The sequence below is a fragment of the Cricetulus griseus genome, chromosome 4, assembly GCF_003668045.3.
Source record: "Cricetulus griseus strain 17A/GY chromosome 4, alternate assembly CriGri-PICRH-1.0, whole genome shotgun sequence".
NCBI classification, from domain to species: Eukaryota; Metazoa; Chordata; class Mammalia; order Rodentia; family Cricetidae; genus Cricetulus; species Cricetulus griseus.
Genome location: NC_048597.1, coordinates 30,115,005 through 30,138,481, shown reverse-complemented (window position 1 = coordinate 30,138,481; position 23,477 = coordinate 30,115,005). Strand labels below are relative to the sequence as shown.

Below are 23,477 nucleotides of genomic sequence, written 5' to 3'. Positions count from 1 at the left end.
TAACATCTAAATCAAAAACCATTTAAAATTGATTAAAATATGTATAATAAGCATTTGGGAAAAGGCCTCCTCATACCAAATATTTAATGAATGATATTAATTTTATTAAAATTTAGATTCTTTTGCCATTATATTTGTGAATTTTCATGAAGAACAATCCCTATTTTATTAAAAATTAATTTATGGTAAAATTCATGGTTTCAAACACTTTCACTTTTTAAAGGGCTTCTTAGTAATTAGGATTGCTGGGCACATGGCTCACACTTACAATCCAGACAGTGAGGTGTACTTTCAGCCTGACCCACAGTGTCAGATCTTGTTTTCTGAGAATCCTTTTAAAATAACTAGAATCAGTAGAGAAGTCTTCAAAAAACAAAACGTATGTTTTATTGGCTGGTTTGACAATATATTGTCTGGGTATCATGGGTTTAGGATGAGTCAGTTGGGGATAATCACTGTTGATTTTGTTCCAACTATGAATTTATGGTCTGCAGTGGTTTAAGAATGCCTTTAGGTTTTTTTTCTACACTCCAGTATTAATAGAATGCACTTAGGGAGGGCTTTTATCTGTAACTTCCTCAAAGACCCGTTGGAAAATGATTGATTGGCATTTGGCAGACGTCTTTATTGTGCCAAAGTTTTATGGTCTTTTAGCTTTGGCATTGGGGGAAAAATTTAAAGTATGCATTTGTGTACTGGTCCCAAAGGTAATAATGAGAGGGTTAAATACAACCGGCTTTCTGAAATCAGTCACAGCCATAAATATGCTATTGAACATATGTTGGAAGACCCTCTAAGGTTTCAGAGGATGAAGAGTGAGCTAAAGACTTTCATTAAATACAGAATTTCTTCTCTTCAAGGCCAATAGCATCTGAAAGATGCTAGAAATGACAGGTTCAGATTCAGTAACCATCAATATAATGGAGACACGACTACTACAGCCCTGTTAGAAAAATTTCATGTACATGGCATGATAGCTCTATCAAAATTGCCATCTCCCAAACAGCACGATGATGCTGCAAACAATTTTATCATTACGGGCAGTTCAACCTGCTTAAAACATTTTTTTAGTCAATAATGTGACTGCCAGGTATCTTTCCATATGTCTACATTTCAGTGGTATTTGGACATGTTTTCTACAAGCCATGAAATGTATCAACAGCATTTGATATGGTTCACCTATTTCCTATCCATAATTACCTTCTTAAATTTTACTCCCAGGGCTCTACAGCACACTCGCTTCCTTCCTAACTTACTAGCTGCCTGTTTTTTCACTAGCCAAAGCTGCTTTCTTCTCATTTACTTGACTGCCCTAGAACAATTGAGTTTCAATGCCTGAGAACCAGCTTCAAGATTCTGTGTGGCATGTGCAAGAGAGCCACAAAATATCCCTTAGAGATTCTTAATATTTTCCCCTGGCGTATCTAAGTCCCCAAAATAATGCTTAGCCATTGGAATCAGTGTCTTGAATAAATGACTGGATATGAATGGACCAGAAGGCAACAGACTGCGCCTAAAATCTAATTTTTTTTTTTTGAGCAACACAAGCACAACAGACACAGAGACATGGGGGACAATTTTGTAGCAGGAAAATGTTAATCTTCCTGATCACTTTCCCAAGTGAATTTTAGATTCTTAAAAAACAAAAGTGAGTTTAAACTCGGAGATACGATCTTACTCCTGTCAGAATGGCTAAAACCAAAAACACCAAGGATAACTTATCCTGGAGAGGGTGTGGAGAAAGGGAACAACTCCTCCACTGCTGGTGGGAGGGCAAACTTGTACAGCCACTTTAGAAATCAGTATGGCAATTCCTCAGGAAAATGGGAATCAGTCTACCACAAGAGCCAGCAATTCCACTCTTAGGCATATACCCAAAAGAAGCATATTCCTACAACAAGGACATCTGTTCAACGATGTTCATAGCAGCACTATTTGTAATAGCCAGAAACTGCAAGCAGCCTAGATGCCCCTCAACTGAAGAATGGATACAGTGGAGTACTATTCAGGAGAAAAAGCCAATGGAATCTTGAAATTCGCAGGCAAATGGATGGAACTGGAAGAAACCATTCTGGGTGAGGTAACCCAGTGACAAAAAGACAAACATGATATGTACTCACTCATATATGGATTTTACATATAGAGAAAAGGATTACCAGCCTACAATCCACACCACTAGAGAAACTAGGCAACAAGGAGGACTCTAAGAGAAGGGGAAAGGGACAAGATCTCCTGAGCAAATTGGGAGCATGGGGGGAGGAGACAGGGAGCCAGGAGAATGAGAAGAGGAGAAGAGGAGGGATTAGGAAGACATGAGGGAGCAGGAAGCTTGTGTAGGAGGAAGAATAGAGAGCAAAATAAGAGATACAATCAGAGAGGGAGCCAGCATAGGTTTAAAGAGAAATCAGGCACTAGGGAAGTGTCCAGAGATCTACAAGGATGACACCAACTAACCATCTAAGCAACAGTAGAGGGATACTCTCTCAGCTAGACACATGGGGGAGGGCCTAGACCCTATCCCAAAGGATATGATAGATTTTGAAGACCTCCATGGAAGGCCCCACTCTCCCTGGGGATCAGAAAAGGTATGGGATAGGTAGGGTGTACGTGGGGGGCAGGGGAGGAGGGGAGGGAGAGGGAATTGGGATTGACAAGTAAAACAATCTTGTTTCTAATTTAAATGAAACAAAATGGAGAGAAAAAAATTGAGTTTAATGCTTGCCCTATCCAAAACTGAGGTAGAGAGAGAGAGAGAGAGAGAGAGAGAGAGAGAGAGAGAGAGAGAGAGACAGAGTCTCTGTGTGTGTGTGCTTGTGTATGTATGCATGTATGTATGTATGTATGTATGTATGTATGTATGTATATGTGTGCATAAGTTTCTGTGCATGTGGGGATTACATGCATATGCTAGAAGTCAATGTAAGTTGTTTCCCCTGATTACTAACCCTGTTTTCTCTATTAAAACTCAGCAATCAGATAAGCTGGGTGGCTGGGCCAGCAAGCACCCACCCGTTTTCACCTCCCCAGTGTCAGGATCATAGTCAAGTACTGCTACACCTGGATTTTTGCATCGATACTTGGGATCTGAACTCAGATCCTCACTCTCTCAGGGTAGAAATTTTGCCAACAGAGGCTTCTCATTTGCCCCTCTCTTAGATATTTGATTGCTATTGTATTTACATGCAGAAGTGAGATCTTGGGACTGGAATATGGTTAAGCTGTTAGAATGGAATATTGCTCTTGCAGAGGCCCAAGTTTGGTTCCAAGAACCAAAGACGGGAAGCTCACAGCTTCCTGTAATTCCAGATGCAGAGGTTTTCAATACTTCTGGCTTCGTTGGGGGCACCTGTCTTCATATACACAAAACCTCTCCATAATTTTTTTTTTTAAAAAGAAGTGGGCTCTTATACTTGTTTGGGATGGCTGTTTCCAGTCTGATCTTCTATGTAATTCCAACATGCTTCACCATATTTAGTGTCTTTGATACGTCTCAAATTTTTACACAAAAGTGCTTAAAATTGCAGATTACTTACCATAGAGAACAAAATGGCGTGCTTTTGGATCAAAGAGAAGATGAGACAAGGGATGACATAGGGACATGAAAGGCAACGTAGAACTAATACCTGGCTTGCCATGCTTGAAGGCTGACCCAAGCTCCAAGTCCTCAAAGAGAGCTTCAAAGATCACAACTTCAAAGCACCTGAGTCTTAATGCTGAGCTCTCTGTCTGGCATCATCTGGCAGTTTTTTTTTTTTTTTGAAAGGATCACGTTCTGTCTGAGTTGTGATAAGACTTCATAAGGATTTATGTGTTTCCTGAGGCTTATGATTTGTATACCTCCTTCAGTTTTGCTTTTATTGGTTGTTCTCTCTCAGCTGTTGTTGTATGCATTTAGAGGATCGTATGCTATACATCTTCCTGCTATAGACTGTTTGGGTACCTTCAAATCCTGGAAGGTTCCTAACAAGAAGAGACATAGACAATAGAAGAAGAAGAAAGTTGTAGCATGTACGCACTGTAAGCTTACTGCCATTCAGAGTCAAGTAAGCACAGTTTAGTGGTAAGAATAGCGGGGTGACTGCATTTTATTCTGGTCTACCATAACGTACTTAACTTCCTGAAATGGAATTAGAAATGAAAAGAAGGAAGGGAATTGAGCAGACACACACAGGACTACATCTGTCAGGAACAGAAGGGGAAAAAACAGGCAGGTGAAGGATGTTTAAAAAAAAAAAACAAAAAACAAAATGAACCTGAATGTTAAAACTCTTGGCATTATTTCTCTGGGAATTTTTATATCATAAATATCTCAAGAGTGACATTTCCCCAGATACCTTGGCAGTGATCTAAAGTAAATTGTTTAATTGAATACCTTTAATGATTAAATATTATTGTATATACATTATATATGTAAATAGCTCATGTAAAAATTGTTGCTTTTGATAGAGGTAAGTTTAGTTTATTCTTGTTACTACAAACCAGTAAAATTGTTTCAGAATGTGGTGAGATGGCATTTGGCAGGTCTGCTTATTTTTAAAAGGCTGTCTTGGGGCGAAGGCTTCAGTACAGAGGGCAATAGAGGGCACCAGGGCTGTGCTCTCTGCACCAGCATTGTTCTATATTCATAATTTCAAAGTGAGGAGGGTTAAATAAAGGTATTGGGGATCTTTTTCTCACATAAACACAAAATTATAATCCTTGGGGGAAAATGTCATCCTATAGAGTGGTAGTATTGATACTTGTGTGAAACTGTTACAAGCAAAAGTCTTACAAAACTTTCCGTTTTAACTGGGAATACTTTCTTTGTAATTTCTACTGTGCACCTCAGTCAATTGTAAATGTGACTATGTGGAGAGAAAATCTGCCCCGTTTGCTAAAATCTCTGAATGTCTCAAGCAGAAAGCAATCTTGATTTGCCTTACTAATATTCTAGTAATGCATGTAGCTCTAAACACATAGGAAGAAAGTTAAATTTCTGTTTTATTTCCAAGCTTCGTATTTCCAAGCTTGTGCTATGGAGGCAATGATATCACAGTGACAGTATGCTTCCACTGTAGGGGAACTGAGACCACAGCATGCTGTCGAAAGTGATTTATGGTCTTCCAATGCTTATGTAATGTCAGGTTTCAGTTTGGGATCACACTATTAAAACGTGTCAAGCAATTTTAAAAATACTCTAACAGTTGACTACACCTGTTTCCACTTTGCAAATCCTTTCAAGTTCATGGCACTTTGATGGAAAAGGAAATATTTAACTCATGTCTTTCTTTTTCAATATAAAAACTGATTTTTTGTCTTATTGTTATTTTCTGTGTGATATATTAACATTTGCAGGGCCATAAATGGTTAAAATTGGCAATTTTATTTTATTAGATCATTTGTAAAGGGAGTTTTCAGAGTTCTATTTGGATTATTTCCAAGGAAGTAAATAAACCCAAATGTGGCAAAACTAAATTATATTACCTTACTCTAATGAATCAAATCTTTTAACACTTAATTAAAACATTTTGGGTACATATCCTTAAATTTAACATATAGCTACACATATATTTAAGTTCCATTTTTTGTTTTTGTTTTTGAAACAGTATAACCCTGTATCTCAGGCTTTTCTGGAAGACATTATATAGCCAAGGCTACCCTTGAACTCAAAGCAGTTTTCCTGGCTCAGCCTCTCAAGTGTTGGGATTGTAGTTTCAAGCCTTGTTTACATTTATTATTTTTCTGTGAGAAAGTTAAAGGCATGACACAGTTACAGTATCATTTTTATTTGGCATTTTAATTGGTCTAATTACTTTGTACTTTTAAGCAGAATGTCATATTCTGTTATATTGAGACTTCCACATGCCCTAATTTTCATTAGAGGTGATATTTTAATATGCTGAAATTGTTCCCTATTATTTTCATGAATTGGATAACCTTTATATTTCATCAATAAGGACTTAGCAAACCAAAATAAAACTGTAAAAATAATCAAAATACTAATGTTTCTAAGAAAAGACTATGAGCCAGGTGGTGGTGGTGCATGCCTTTAATCCCAGCACTCTGGGGGCAGAGGCAGGTGGATCTCTGTGAGTTGGAGACCAGCCTGGTCTACAAGAGCTAGTGCCAGGACAGCCTCCAAAGCCACGGAGAAACACCACCTCAGAAAACAAAACAACAACAACAACAACAACAACAACAACAACAACAAAAAACAAAACAAAACAAAAAAAGAAAAAAGACTATGATATTTTAACAGATTAAGATAGTTTTGTTTTAAAGACACAACTCAGTGAGTAACATGCTAGCTCTCCAATCAGGAGGACTTGAGTTTGGATATCCAGAATGCATATAAAAGCTGGGCATGAACAAGAACATTTGTAATGCCACCACTGGAAGGTATAGGCAGATAGAGCTCAAGGATGTGCTGGTGAGCCAGTTTAGCTGAAACGGTCAGTTCAAGGTTCAGTGAGAAACCATGTCACAAAAAGTAAGATGGAGAGCAATAAAGGAAGACACTAGACAAGGAACTCTGGCCTCCTTCTCTACCCCAGTTGAACACCTCTTCAACATGCACACACCTGCACACACATAATTTCATAAATGTAACAGACAAGTTTAATAAGATTTAGCTAGAGAATATTAGTTTTCAAATACTCTGGTTTTGTAAGGCACCTTAAGAAATTATCTTTTCTAATCCATTATGAAGTTTCAATACAGGATTTCAGAGTGTCCAAATAAATTATAAACAAATGTCAAAATAGTTCTCATACAGCCATGAAAAACCCTGTCATAGTAATCAATGGTAAGTGTACAATTAGGATTTTTGAAGATATCATTGAAATACTGATTTCTAGAATTGTGATACAGTGTGTGACTTAGGTGTCTTAAAAAATAAAGATAATTGACTCCAATAAGGCCATTAAAAGGAGAAAAGAAAAACAATCTCATTAGAATGATTATAAGACTATACTTTCAGAGATCATTTCTATAGTTCATTTCTAGTATGACTACAACTAGTCATAGGCAAGCATCAGAACTTGCAGATGGAGCAGGCAGACACTCATTAGGGAAGACTTCTGGGCTGGATTTGTGAGCTTTGCCTATTGTTACAGAGAACTTTGGCTCTGGATAAAATCTGTAGGCACAAGACATATGGTGAACCAAGTGGGGAATGAGTGAACAAATATATTTTATTTCCATTTATGGAAATGGAATTCCATTTATGGAAAATGAGGCAGCCTTCAGTACTGTAGTATTTTTCGTTTTTGATTTTTATTTTTTTAATTAGAAAGAAAATTATTTTATGTGTCAATCCCAGGACCCTTTCCCCTCCCCTCCTCTCTTGCCCCCCCCCCAACTAACACCCTACTTATCCCATACCCTTTCTGCTCCCAAGGGAGGGTGAGGACTTCCATAAGGGGTCTTTCAATGTCTGTTTAATTCTTTGGGATAAGGCCTAGGCCAACCCCCTTGTGTCTAGGCTCAGGGAGTATCCCTCCATGTGGGATGGGCTCCCAAAGTCCATTCCTATGCTAGGGATAAGTACTTATCCACTACAAGAGGTCCCATAGATTTCCAAGGTCTCCTCACTGACACCCACATTCAGGGATTCTGGTTCACTTCCATGCTGGTTTCCCAGCTATCAGTCTGGGGACCAAGAGCTCTCCCTTGTTCAGGTCAGCTGTTTCTGTAGGTTTCACCAGCCTGGTATGGACCCCTTTGCTCTTTAGTCCTCCCTCTCTGCAACTGGATTCCAGTTCAGGGTTTAGCTGTGGGTGTCTGCTTCTATATCCCCCTGTTGAATGAAGGCTATACTATGGCACATGAATTAGTCATCAATCTCATATTTAGGAGAGGGCATTTACTGTAGTATTTTTCAAGTGATAGCTATCCTTATGACCCAACAACTGAATTTGGTAAAAGAACCAAAACCAGTAAATTCACAGGGAGAAAAAAATTACAATCTCAACAATAATAGTCTTCTCCTTTCACAGTAGTTAGTAGCAAAGGTAATAATGATATCTGTATTGTGCATTACTGAGGATTGAATATCAGCTTACAGAGACATCTAACACACTGCCAGACATGTGACAAGCTTTGGTCAACGGAGAGAGTGGATAGACTTGCAGAACTCTCAAGATGCTCATTAAAATATACAAATGCATTATTACATTGTTTTTAAGTTGTTTCATTTTCTTAAACCTCATTTCTGTTGTCACCATTCATTTCTCTTTAGGTCAGATCCCCATAGGAGTAGCTCCATGTGACATGAACATGACATTACGGAATGTTTATTTAAAACATTTAGCGTCAGTTCTACCTTTGTTTTTCCTTCTAATTTTTGGATTAGAGGTTATATGGGAGACCATTTCTCAAAAAATAAGGTGGACACAGACTGGTTATCTAATACCAAATGGTCAGCCCTGAAAACACACATATGATTAACACAGGGAATGAAGAATAGGCTGGGTTTCACTTTGAGGAAGTTTGCCTGTTTGGGCAGATGGGCCATTAACATAGAAAAGATATTGTCAGGATTTCTTAAGTTCACCAGTGTTATTCTTTTCAACTAGTTGTTATCTAGGGTCGTCTTGTCCATTTGGAAGAATTATAGTTTTCTCAAGAAGAGAACTGGGGGCTTTATGGTGGGCCAGGATTTAGCATTTGGTGTGTCTCTACACTGACCCATTGAGCTTCCCATTGGAAGCATGATTTTTAAGGACGGGTCCAATGGCTGGTCAATCATTTACATCCCAGAATAGCAAATTTTGTTTATCTCTGACAGGCCTGGTTAGCATGCTACATATCTTTGGGGGCATTTTGGATGCATATCGTACTTAACTAAGTACTGCTTTGTGAGACTTAATGTATCCTGAGCAGATCTATTAGTAAATGCATTATAATAGCAATTCTATTACTTTGAGTTTCCTCTACATCGAAGTCATATTGTTTGTCTCTTACTATGTACTATGATACTCTGTGTTATTGTACATAGGGCCACTTAAGATGATCTTCACTATTTATTATAAAATACTTGCATGTTAATTGTTTGGTTACTAAGTAGATCTTTAAACCTCAGTGAATCTATGTTTTTGAGGAATGTAGAATGACAATGTCTATTCTGGTTATATAGTATTTATCAGTAGCTACATATAATAAGATCAGCATTATTTTAGCTCCTACTATGTGCAGAATAATATGCATCTGAAGTATAAGTCCAAATAATTGTCCTGATTTAATAATAGATAACTTTTCACAATGTGCTCAGAGTCACAGGCTTTCTTCCTTCCTTCCTTCCTTCCTTTCTTTCTTTCTTTCTTTCTTTCTTTCTTTCTTTCTTTCTCTCTTTCTTCTCTTCTTTCCTTTTATAAACAAACCATTTGGACTTTATTTTCCAAATAAATGAAGTCTTGGAATGAGAAACACATGGCTTTGGATGTACGATAGCCAATATAGAATAGATATTTTTGAGGGCAAAATGTTGAAATTTTTGAAATATCTTAATGCTTGATGATAATTACTTAAAATCTGGTACATATGGTAAGCATCATACATACCCAAATATTTTTTTCTGTTCCACCCTTGCCCTTTGTAATTCTCAAAATGTGTGGGACTAAGGTGAGAATTACATAAGTGTCTGGACCTCACTCATTCTTTAGAGCGTGAATGCTGTGAACTGGAGAGCACTTCTCTAGGCTTGTGTGCTTATGAATCACCCTGGGCTTTCTCCATGACTCAGCCTCAGCATGACTGAAGGGTGATGATATTTACAAATTACTGTTTCCTTCTCTGTGAAGTTGCAGGCCTGAGGCTTAAGCATCTTTAGCAGGACAGGGCAACAGCTGCTGCATCCCTAATGAACCATAGAATCAGACAGGCAGATACAAAGGAAGGAAAAGACAGAGGCAGATGGCTAGAGGGGATCAGTGAACATCCCCTTCCCTTCATGGCAGGAGCCCTGGGACTCCGGCAGTGGCAAGTTCTTTTAATTCCCTCTCTTGGCCAAAGATTTCCCAACAGATCAGTGTCCAGAAGAACTTTCCTTATAGAACTCTACTCTGACTTTAGCCAAAGGCTCATTTGACATTGAAGTGGCACCTCCTACAAGTTCTAACTGCTGTGTTGAGGGTGGAAGCTATGTATTACTGTATATAAAAATGTTGTATTGTTGTATTAAAGTATGTATTAAAATGGCTTCCTTGGTTTTCTTCACAATGCTGCTCCTGAAACCCCATCTAAGTAAATTGTTTACATTCTACTTTGACAAATCTGCTGTGCTACACTAGACCACACAACTTAAAGTGGAAAGTGGAGGAAGTTCCCATCTCTGGGCATCATGTATATCTCTGAGTTTGCTAGAGGTAAAAATTGAAGGGTTATTTGACAGTCTTCCTTGTTCCTATTTATCACAGCTTCTAGTTCTTAATTGATTGCACAATTTTCTGTTTAAACACACAGTGCTGATGTTTTCAAATAATTCAATGAGAAAGTAAGAAAATTAAGAAAATTGCTTGAAATAAGATGGTGTCAATGTTTTTACATTGTGGTATACTTAAAGATCCTGTGTAAAATTTGTCTCCATTAATTTCTATTTTGTGTTAGGTCTTATCCTAATTGAACACATCAACCCATCTACGGTAGCATTTGCATAGAACATAATATAATAAAACATTATATATTATATGACAAGATTTCTATAATTCTATTTAAACAGACACATCAGCTGTAAATTCAATTTTCTCTGGGCACAAAACTTTGTTATATATTATTTATAAAACATTAAAATAATGAGATCATTTAGAGGCATATTCTATTGTCAAAAAGTAACTATGAATGGGAACCAACCAACCTATCTTCCTTTCATTCCTCCCCGACACTCTCATGTAGTGTGTGTGTGTGTGTGTGTGTGTGTGTGTGTGTGTGTGTGTGTGTGTGTGTGTGTGTGTGTGTGTGATGTTCTTCTCTGTGTGACTTCCTGATGCTAGATATCAGTGCTGGGTATATTCATCAATTTCTTTGTTTCTGCAGAGCATTGTAAATGTGTAGTCTTTGATATTTCAGGCAGTATATTTTTATCCTATTCCTCCCCTCCTCCCAATTTCTTCTAGATTATCTCCTCCTCCCCACCCACCCAACTTCATATGACTTCTCTCTCTTAAAAAAAAGGGGAAAAAAGCCACTGAAAACCATGGAACCCTAGCCAGAGAAAAATCCCAGCATGAATGAAGGGAAGTGGACACCCCATCCCTGAGCTATTTGTGAATGATAGAAATTGGGAGAAAGGAAATTAGTTTCCATCATTAAATGATACTGGGTTTCTCATTTATCTTCCAGGGCAGACCCATGCTGAGGAGTAGGAGGCCAGCCCAAATTGCATCTTATTTTTTGAGGCAGGATCTCTCACTGAATCTGGACCCAGGCAGCACATCCCTCCAATGATGTCACTTGTCTCTGTCCTTCCAGTGCCTCTGTTGCAGAGCACATTATTGTGATCAGTTTACGTTCAGACTACAGATCTGAACTCTGGTCCTCATCTTTGTGCAACAAATACTTTAAACACTGAGCCATTTGTCCAGCACCCTTCCTTTATTCTGCTTTTTTGTGTTTTATTTTTTAAGCCTTTCCTCCTGTCCCTTTGGGAATGTAAAGCTATTACCAGTTGCCTCAGCTGCTACTTGGCATTCAACACAAATCTTTAACCTGCCAGAAGTATTTCAATATCCCACTCTCCCCTCGTTTCCCAAGTAGTTTACAGTTACATGAAGCACAAGCAAGCGGTAATTCCCAAGGGAATTTCACCAGACAACATCTCACTGACTCAAGTAGGAGCAGTCAGCCCTTGAATCGGTGGGGGCCTTCCAATGAAGCTGTGGCACACTCACAAGGGACACAACCAGCCGTTGAACTCAGTCAACTCTCAAGACCAATTGAAAATTTAATTCAACTCATCTCAGGCATTTTTCCAGGCCAGAAATGTTCAAAATCAACAATCCAGAAAATTCCAATGCTCACAGTGTTTGTTTCAGTGCATGTTGTCATAAATTAGTTATTTTTCCCCAATGTACATAATGAAATAGCCACACTAGTACCATGAGTGAGAGTTTCAACTTGTCTTGCTAGATTTAGGTTGATAGTAGCTTTCACATGTGTAATATATTACTGACTTGTTTTCATCTAAACTAGTGTCAGTGTGTGTGTGTGTGTGTGTGTGTGTGTGTGTGTGTGTGTGTGTGTGTTTTGAGGAAGGAAATCAGATTTTAAAAGCCTCTACATAGTATTTAATGGTAAAATGACAAGCAACCTACCTTTGAGATGTGTATTAACAGACAGTTTGTAAGATGGCAAAGTTAACTTGCCCCTGGAGCTAGAATTTAAATGACTTGAGCTTTATGGTCTTTTAATATGGGACCCTCCAGCCTGGAAATGAGGCAGATTTTCCATCCACTGACTTAAATCTGCTCAGCAGGGTAGGCTCCCACTATCCTCAGAGCAGCTGTTAGGAGCAAGAGAAACAGTGTACAGCAATAAAATTGATTGCTTCAACCAACCCTGTTCCACAGCCCCAAACAGCTAGACTTTTTGTTGGGTCTCTTAACACCTGCTTCTCAAAGCACTAAGTCTGATCTCCAATTGGTCTAAATACAAATCCTGAAAAGACTGGTTGGCCAGGAAAACTGCCTTATTCGTTCTAAGTCAGTTGAGAGGAAAGCAGAGCCCGCGATTGCAGACTTTGGGAAGATAGCATCGAAGGTCTGCCAAGGCTGGGGTTTTATTGTGATTAAGGTCTTAGTGCTAAATCAAGACGTGGCAGTCCTCCCTAAATCATCCACACGGAGACACTGGGGAGAAGGACACAGCACATTAAGTGAATTTCCAGCAAGATCGAGCCACTAGAATTCCTCCCAGTCTTCCTGGAAGCCTCCTGGTGCAGAGAAGTGACACCTCCTTGATATTTCCTCTTGGAGTCCTGCGGATCAGCTGTCAGCTCTTTGCAATGTCCCCTCTCAGTATAAGACTGGAGCTGGTATTGTCATAACTGCTAGCACAAGGGAAGAGATTTAGCCTCAGGTGTCAAGGGTGATTGCTGTGATGGTGAAATTGTTAATCTTAATTTTCAAATGCCACAGTACTTCTTTTTAGCAATTAATACCAGTCATTGTGTCTTTAAACTTAGACTTCCAGTTGTGTTTTAATTCATTCTAATACTGAAGTAATATTCACACTGATATTTTTTAATTAAATGAACTGAATATGTGTTCTCTTACAAGAGTCTTTACTTTGCTATATCTTGTTTGATGTTAAAATAGTTATTTGCATATACCTTTTATTCGATTTTCTGGTTTGCATTGTAATCTAGAATAAAACAAAACTAGTAAAGTTAATTAAATATAATCACCACCTATGACTTTTAAAGTATTTTACATTTGATTTGATATTTTTTCTAGGCTCTTATGAAATGTAGTCTTGAGGTATTTTTATTTAAAGAAAAGCATACCCTAAGTTTGGAATTAGAAAAACTTATTCTTGGAAACACACCTATAGACAATATGCAACCTTTGGCAAGACAAAATAATAGCAATGGTTTTATATACTTTTTAAAGAAATACACACCTATTTTATGATGGAATTGTGGTGTATTTCCCCTCTAAGAACTGTTTGTTGTAATGCGTTACAACACTTTTGTCCCGCTTGAAACCTAAGACAATACAGGACAAGTGCACTCAGAAAAAAAATTAAAAAACCAGATTTGACTGGAGCTGTTAATATTACTTTTAGGGAGTTCAGTTTAGGAGTTCCCTGAACATAACAGTGGGATTTCTGAGCAGACATTCAGCTATTGACAGAGTTATGTCACTCCAGGGCTGTTGAGTTTAGGAAACCATTGTTTACCATAGATTTCTTGCTTAGCAGTTAACTCAGCGGGCTTGCTTGCTGGAGATAGTTTTTCCATTAACTTTGATTGAATTGCCTGTCTTAAAAGGTAAATTTGCTGATGTATTCAAATGCAGTGTTTAAAAATCTTATATCATTCTCTTTACAATCCTATTAAAATATAATATTTTGTGTAGATCATTGATACAAAAACCGCTTAAAATCAGAACAAAGGATGTTCAAAGGAATGAGAGTAAAATATACATTTTATATGAATGAAATTTAATTCTTTGATTACTGGGAATAGAGAGTTCTCACATAGTATGTTCTCACTGGAAAACAATTAGATGGGATGGGAGGATCTGACTAATGTAGGCTTATCTAAACAAGAACATACTAGATGTACTATTCTAATTTCTTGATTCAATGAGGAAAGAAATCAAAGCTTACACTAGACTTCAGCAAGTGGTTGGGGAGAAGCGAGTTGGGTAGAAGCAAAGAGTTGTGCATTTTCCCAAACATTTTCAAAATCGGTCACATGTCGGGCTATGTTTACTTGTGAACATCAAAGGTATGCTTTCTTTGTTGAAGTGGGAAGTTTGAAACTATCTGTAATGGTAACTTGCCTCCGCATAATGCATTATCCAAAACTTGGAGTTTAAAACAGCAAACATTTATTATCCCCATTTCTTCGAATGAATCAAGATTTTAAAGGTGGCTGAACTAACTGGCCCTGGCTGGGGCTCAAGTCAAGTTGTGAGTGGGGCTACTGTCATCCAAAAACTTGACCAAGGCTTCAGGATCCACTTAATGCCTTACTTCCACCACTGTTGGCACCAGGCCAGATAGTTTTGGCAAGAAGCCTTTTTCCCAGTCACATGGCCCCCTGCAAAGAGCTGCTGGAGAGTCCTCATGGCAGGATATCAAGTTTCCACCAAAGTGAGGGGTCCAGTAAATTCTAAAGTGACAATTGCAAGCCTTCAATGAGGTAATCTTGAGATTTACACACATTTTATATCATGCATTTGATGGAAGTGAATTACAGAATTCAAGCCCATTTCTAAAAGAGGACCTGTGACCAGGTTTGAAGGGAATTATATAGAATAACTTGTGAATTTTCAAAATTATCTCTCTTTTGCTTCCATCATTTAAAAATCTTCTATATTAGACTCTGCTAGAACCCAATGCCTTTGCTTTGGCATTCTGGTCTTTAAACACACTGTTAGTTTTAAACTCATAGAGAAAATGAAAATTTCTGTGACATCCTATTTAAATGGAAAAAAACTCCACTGAAATAACAAGATGTCAAAGAGAGATGAATTTAAAAAAAAAACATATCAGGTAGCATACATGATTAATTGAACTGACAGAATATATAAAGGATGTGATCCTTCAGAGAAAGGACAGCCTATTAGAAAAAAAATCAGTGTGATATATGTGATTTCTATAGACATCTATAGGACATTCCATCTAAACACAAAAGAATATATCTTCTTCTCAGTGCTACATGGAACCTTCTCTAAAATAGACCACATTCTCAGCAATATAGAAAACCTTCATAGATACAAAAAAATTGGAATAACCCCCTGTATCTCATCAGACCACCATGTTTTAAAGTTAGAATTCAACAACAACACAAATTGCAGAAACCCTACAAATTCATGGAAATTGAATAATGTGAAATTGTACCATTCCTGGGTCAAGGAAGAAATAAAAAAAGAAATTAAAGACTTCCTAGAATTTAATGAGAATGAAGACACAACACACCCAAACTTATGGGACACTTTGAAAGCAGTGCTAAGAGCAAAGTTCATAGCACTAAGTGCCCACATGAAGAAACTGGAGAATAGTCACACTAGAGAATTTACAGCGCAACTGAAAGCTCTAGAACAAAAGGAAGCAAACTCACCCTGGAGGAGTAGACACCAGGAAATAATCAAACTGAGGGCTGAAATCAATAAAGTAGAAACTAGGAAAGCATTACAAAGACTCAATGAAACAAAGAGTTGGTTCTTCGAGAAAGTCAACAAGAAAGACAAATCTTTATCCAAAGTAATGAAAAGGTAGAGAAAGAAAGAGAGTGAAATTCAGAAATAAAAAGGAGGACATAACAGCAGACACTGGGGAAATCCAGAGAATCATCAGGTCATACTTTGAAAACCTGTACTTCACAGAATTGGAATCAAAATCAAAAGGAAATGGACAATTTTCTGGATAGATATCACTTGCCAAAATTAAACCAAGAACAGATAAGCAATTTAAATAGACCTATAACCCCTAATGAAATAGAAGCAGTCATCACAAGTCTCCAAACCAAAAAAAAAAAAAAAAGATGGTTTCAGTGCAGAATTCTACCAGAAATTCAAAGAAGAGCTAATACTAATACTCTTCAAATTGTTCCACACAATAGAAGCAGAAAGGTCATTGCCAAATGCTTTTTACGAGGCTACAATTACCTTGGTACCCAAGCTACACAACGACAGAACTAAAAAAGAGAATTACAGACCAATATCCCTCATGAACATCGATGCAAAAATATTCAACAAAATACTGGCAAATCGAATCCAAGAATACATCAGAGAAATCATCCACCATGATCAACTAAGCTTCATCCCAGGAATGCAGGGATGGTTCAACATATGAAAATCCATCAATGTAATCCACCATATAAACAAACAAAGGATTTTTAATGACAACACTGAGTGAGCTAAATACTACCAGGATAATAAATAGCCTTGCTCTCAGTGATTGTTTATTTTTTGGTTGTTGTTTAAATATTTTTGGCAGTTATTTTGTGTGTATGAGAGGGAGAGAGAGATGGAGGGAGGGAAGAAGGGAGGGAGGGAGGGAGAGAGAGAGAGAGAGAGAGAGAGAGAGAGAGAGAGAGAGAGAGAGAGAGAGAGAACGAACCTATGGGCTTTCACTCCTAAAACATCAGTGAACAACTTGTGGTAGCCTGCTTTTGGTACTGTGTGGATTCTACGGATCAAACTTAGGTTGTCCAGCTTGGTGACAAGTGTTCCTACCCACTTGTTTTAAACACCCCTGTCTGAAAGGTCTTTGGGAAAATACACATGCTTCTGTAGGCAATATCAGTGGTGTCAGGAAAGGTAAGTCAGATTGCATGGTGATGGGCTTCACTCCCCTCCTGTGTCCCCTTGTCTTTTCATACTGCATCAGTGACCACTGATGTGATTGCATCGCTAGTATTTGCATGAACCAGTGTGATCACATTAAGAGCTGGATCTACAAAGGGGTCATTAAGGTGAAAACCCTCATGAAAAGGACTGGTACCATTATGAAGGAGGCTTGAGAGATATTTCTTGTTCTCTTTCTGCCACTTGAAGATACAAAGAGAAAAAGGGCAACCTGTACCCCAGAATGGCATCCCTACCAGGGATTGCACAAATCTCAAGTGCATCTTCCAGAACTGCATTTTACTGCTGGTAGAATTGCTCTATGTTTTCTTTTCTTTTCTTTTCTTTTTTTTGAATAGCAGCTTGGATTAACATGACAAATGACAATTACTTTCCCACATGAAACCACAGTGGCAAAAAGGAAGTGCCATATTTTTCCCACTGAAGGAAAAGAAGTGCCAATTGTGAATTATGTATCTCACAAAACTACACTCCAGGGAAAGAGAAGGAATAAAGACATTCTCAGATGAAGAGAAGCAGTGGTTTTCCTTATTGTGTCTACCATCACATTCTGACTACAGACCATTTTAGGCATAGGGGAGACAATAAAAGTGAGAACATTGGAACATTAGAAAATAGGCAAAACAGGAGGGCAGGAGCATAGGTGCATGCATGGAAGTGACGCTTTTTATTGCACCTTTAGGGACAAAATGCCACTCTTGTCACACTGAGAGATTATATACTTTTTGCAAAAAATTATTTCAAATTTTAAGACAAAAGCAAGTTGAGCATCAGAGGGTCAAAAGGAATTGATTGAGTTGGTGAGGTGGCCTGGCAGCTAAAAGAGTTCGCCACTAAGCCTGATGACCAGAGTTTTAAGTCTGGAACCCACAGAAAGGAGAATTGACTCCTGCAAGTTGTCCTCTGATCTTCATATATGTGTTGTGAGACACAGAGGCACCTCCTCACACACAAATAAATACAGAAATAAATATAAGAGAAAAGATACATCATGCAACAGTTAATTAAAATTTCAAAGAAGGAGTAATATTACTATCAAAGTACAAGTCAGAGAGAACAAAAACATACTAGGCATATAAAAGAACATTGTGGGAAAATGAAGGGATTAACTCACCAGAAGACACGATTCTAAATATGTATACACCAATAGCCAGACCCTCTGACTACACAAAACTAAATCTCTGAATGGATAAATAAATCTATAGTAACTTCAGTGCCCATCTCCTTTGCTAAGAGAAACACTGAAACAAAATGTTATCATGGCTAAAGTAATCTGAGTAAGCCAACAGAAAGTAATCAATATATACACAAATCATTAGCTGAAATGGCAGTGCACGTACTCATGTAAGTGTGCACACATCAAACACCTGTGGAGAATTCACTGAAATAACCTCAAGTACAAACAAACTAGAACAGATTTAGAATGACAGTGGCATAGAGTATGTTCCCTTACCAGAATATAATCAAACTAGAAATGCAGAACAACAACAAAAACCCTGAGCACATTAAAATTTCAGAAATCACTTCTAAGTACTCCAATGGAGAAATAAATTAAAAAATAAATACACAGAAATTAATGGAAAGAAAAAAATAAAGTTTATTAAAATACACAGGCTGTGGCAATGTGGAAATAAGAATTCATTTCACTAATTATGTACATTAGAACATGAAAGATCTCATCCTCATAACCTAAGGCCCCAACTCAATGGACTAGAAGAGCAAAATGAACAGAAGCAAGATGGAAGGCAATTATAGGGAATGACAAAAAAATCTCTGAAATTGAATATTAAAACAGTATAGGAACTCAATGACAAAAGGTAATTTTTTCCATTTTTTAAAATTAAATTAGAAACAAGATTGTTTTACATGTCAATCCCAGTTCCCTCTCTCTCCCCTCCTCCCCTGCCAACCCCAACTACACCCTACCAATCCCATACCCTTCTGCTCCCCAGGGAGGGTGAGGCCTTCCATGGGGATCTTCAGAGTCTGTCATATCCTTTGGAATAGGGCCTAGGCCCTCTTCCCTGTGTCTAGGCTCAGGGAGTATCCCTCTATGTGGGACAGGCTCCCAAAGTCCATTCCTATGCTTGTGATAAATACTGATCTACTACAGGACTCCCCATAGACTTCTGAGGCCTCCTCACTGACACCCACATTTATGGGGTCTGGATCAGTTCCATGCTGGTTTCCCAGTGATCAGTCTGGGGGCCAAGAGTTCCCTCTTGCTCAGGTCAGCTGTTTCTGTGGGTTTCTCCAGCCTGGTCTTGACCTCTTTGTTCATCACTCCTCCCTCTCTGCACTGGGATTCCTGTTCAGTTCAGTGTTTAGCTGTGGGTGTCTGCTTCTACTTCCATTAGTTGCTGGATGAAGGCTCTAGGGTGGCATATAAGTTATTCATCAAAAAGATAATTTTTAAGGCAACAGCTGTATAAAGAATCATGAAAATCATAAGAGAGAAGGCAAAGTCTCTAAGATCAGCAATAAAATATGAAACATTACTACAGATCTAACAGTATAAATGGTAAACAAGGGAATGCTATACATTAGGCAAACTTGAAAAAGTGAAATGCAATAATAAAACCAGTAAAAGCAAATACATTACTAATCTATGTAAATATATATATACAAATCTTTAAGGAATCAGGCAAAGTAAGAGTCAACCCTATGCACACTCTGCAGTTCTACTTTTTTTTTTTATTAGTTCAAATTAGGAACAAGCTTGTTTCACATGTCAATCCCTTCTCCCTCTCCCTCCCCTCACCCTCACCCCTCCAACCCAACCCTAACCTACCCCCCACCCCATCTACCCTCCACTCCCCAGGCAGGGTAGGGCCCTCAATGGGGGCTCTGCAAAGTCCACCACATCATCCTGGGCTGGGTCTAGGCCCTCCCCCCATGTGTTCAGGGCAAGAGTGCATCCCTTCACGTAGGATAGGCTCTCAAAGTCCCTTCTTACACCAGGGAAAAATACTAATCCACTACCAGGGGCCCCCTAGAGTGCAAGGTATCCTCATTGACATTCATGTTCAGAGGTCTGGATCAGTCCTGTACTGGCCTCCCAGAAAGCAGTCTGGGGTCCATGTACTCCCCCTTGTTCAGGCCAGCTGTTTCTGTGGGTTTCACCAGCCTGGTACTGCCCACTTCAATCTTCATTTTTCCCTCTCTGCAACTAAGTTCCAGAGTTCAGTTCAGTGTATATCTGTGGATGTCTGCCTCTGCTTCCATTCGCCACTGGATGAGGGCTCTGAGGCTAGGGCACCTGCCGCAGGACAGAGGGCAGGGTGTAGACCTCTAATTGTTTTTGAAATAAAAATTATAAGTAGAGGTTCCATATCTAGTTGCTAAGAATGAAGGAGGAGGGAAATTTGTGAGTGTGATTCTCACCAAAGGTGGACCATTTTGATGGTAGAATTGTTTAGTTCCAGAACCATGATAGTGGGTAGACAATCCTACACATGTCAAAAATATATAGAACTATATACACATGCATAAATGAATCAAATTAAATTGGAAGACTCTAAGTAGGAGAGATGTTTCTATATATTTCAATCAAGTGGTTAATATATTTAAGTTTCAATATTTCACTATTTGGTGAAACTGGGTAAAGTTGATCCAGGGTCTTTCAGGCTTAATTCTTGTTTTTTAAAATAATGTTAATATATAATTATTCAAAATATTAAAATGTGTTATTGATTCTATTTAAAAATTGCGGTCACCTTCAGAAAATCCAGTATAATTATTTTATCCTATTGTAAGCATCTCGGATGTTGCTTGGCTTACTAACAAACATGTACAAATGCTTTTACTACATCTTAAGTCTTCCATTTTTCTCTTACAGAACACAATGCATCATTTAGCTTATTTTTCCATAATGTAAATATGCTTATACATTTTATATTTTTTGTAAAAATTAAGCATTGGATCCCTCTTGTTAGAATTGTTTTTATATCTAAAATAATTCTTTGAATGTCACAAAACCATAAAACAGTGTGGTTTGATGGCTAAGGAGGCGCTTTCTGTTAGGTGCTAACAACCAGAACAGGTGATGGCAAAGCTGAAAAGGAAAAGTGGATCTGTGTATGGATTAAAAATGTAAAATTTTGTCAGCTACCAAATGCCTTTTCCCTCTCCTTTTCCCAGCCCCTGGAATCAGTGCTGACTATGCCCATCTGGGAAGACAAAATAACCAGATGGCCATTGTGAGCTGCTGGGGAGGCCCCGAGGCAGCATGAGCCCACAAAAGAAATCTCTTTGGGACACAGTGAATAGAAGCCTAATTTATATTTTAGGGCTTTTGAAGGAGATTAAGCCCCGTGGTGGCATGATTTTAAACCAAGGCTGAGAGGGCCTTTTCTTTGTCTTTATGCCAATGAAATTGAATTGTAAGTTTGGGAGGCTACAGAAGTGTCAAAAGATGTCAGGAGAGAAAACAAGCAAGGCTGAATCATTGTATAGACCCCAAACGCAGTGCGAGAGGATTGTGGTTAAAGAGCTTTATCAAAGCAATCTCTTCTGCAATCGATTAGTGTGTCAGGGATTATGACTTTACCAGGGATATAGCCAGCAGGGGATAAAGAAATGATATCCTTCACTTTTTTTTTATGCTAAAGCAGTTGAACAATTGATAACAAAGGATTAGAAATCAAAAATATATCGTTCTATTCAGTCTGGTGTCAAGGTCAAAGGGACATGGTTCGTGAACTTGGGAAGTGCTGGTGCACTTGCCGTGGGACATCACAGGCCTCATGTGTCCACAGCTTTGGCAAATACCATGATGATAAAAATTAGTTCTGGTCCAAGAATATCATTCAGTCAGATACAGAACTCATCTGGCATTTCAGACTTGGATCTTAATCCCCCCTTCATCTTTTCTTTATGAGATGCGTATATTAGATTACTGATTTCACTGAAGATCCATTTTCCCATGGGCAATGTCTCATAAACACTGATGAAGGGTTTTGAAATAATAAACTAAAGCTCATGCAACACCAGTCTAAATGAAAAATGCAATTATTATTTATCATATTTTTTGCATGCTTGGTAATTCTAATTATTATTAAACCACATTTTACTATTCATGATTGCCTCAGATAGCTTGTGACTGACTCCCATGATTTATTAATGAACCATTCGTTCATTCATTAATTCAAAATATTGTGTTCATTACATACAGATACACACATAAAATCCTTAACCCGTATGTATAGATGTGTACATACATACATACACATATATAGTGGGAAAAGACACAGAGACAACATTCCTTCTACCATAAGGCATCTTATTGTCTAAAAAGTTGGATAGAACACATCTGGGATATTATGTAAGTGACGTATAATCAAGAAGTTAATCCACAAATGAAGGTGACTGAGGCAAGTTGTGGGGTCTGTATATATTTCCTATTGCCTTTGATGCACCATGCAGGTTAAGTAGCAGACAAGATGCAGAGACATTTCAGGCGGAAGGGGCAGCTGACAAACAGAAACAAGGCAAGGAAACTAGCACAGTGTGTGAGAGAGAATGCATGGCTTCTGCTGTGGCTATTGAAGTCTGAATGAGCAGTGATGAAGACTGAGGTAAGGGATGGGCTATGAGGAGGCTATTAAGATCTAGGATTAGAGGTGTAAAAGTTGATTCCTACTCATGTTAGATCTCTCTGTTACAGGGGGGAGGTGGCACTAAAGCTTATGCAGTTCGCTGGAATTATTTGAAAAGGACACAAGCAGTTTCTGTGGAAGAAAAACTCAGGGAACCCTGAAATATGTCCCTATGTTTTTTTCCCTCATGTTCCACTGACAGCTAAAGTGTGCTAGGGCACTAGAGTATCTTACCAGGAGACTGAAGCATGAGGATGTGGTATGTAAGAAACTAAGTTGACTGAAACTTTGTAGTAGGGATATTAACAAGGGAGGTAAATTAGAAACTGGGAAGCCAACAAGAGGGCTATGCATTTCTAAGGTTCAGTGTTCAGTGACAGCTGTACTAAGAACAGTGGTTCATGAAGGGGCCACATACAGTCCTTATAGTGATACAAGGATGGTCCCTACATCCCTACATCATGTGAACAAGTAACAGTCATGAGTGGCCAGCCAGACCAGAGCACTTTTCCTAACCACAGATTTTTTTTTCAACATATTGCTGTGGGGGGTGGTGGTGCACTTTAATCCCAGCACTCAAGAGGCAGAGGCAGGAGGATCTCTGTGAGTTCGAGGCCAGCCTGGTCTCCAGAGCGAGTGCCAGGATAGGCTCCAAAGCCACAGAGAAACCCTGCCTCAAATGCCCCCCCCCCCAAAAAAATCACATTCTTAGTTCAAGGAAAGGTTTTCTTTTTTCTTCTTTTTTTTATCAATTAGATGCTATAATTAGTAGCTTGTACAAATGACAGGGGCTCAGTGACTCTCCTGATAACCTTAACTGAACATTCTGGCCTTAGTTAGTTTTCCTTGTTCCCTTGTCTTGGCAAGA

At 38.4% G+C, this 23,477-nt stretch overlaps 1 pseudogene; it reads left to right on the top strand.

Annotated features, from left to right (window-relative positions):
* Positions 1 to 6,942: 6,942 nt before the first annotated feature.
* Positions 6,943 to 7,035, top strand: LOC113832679 (annotated as a pseudogene).
* The last annotated feature ends 16,442 nt before the right edge of the window (positions 7,036 to 23,477 follow it).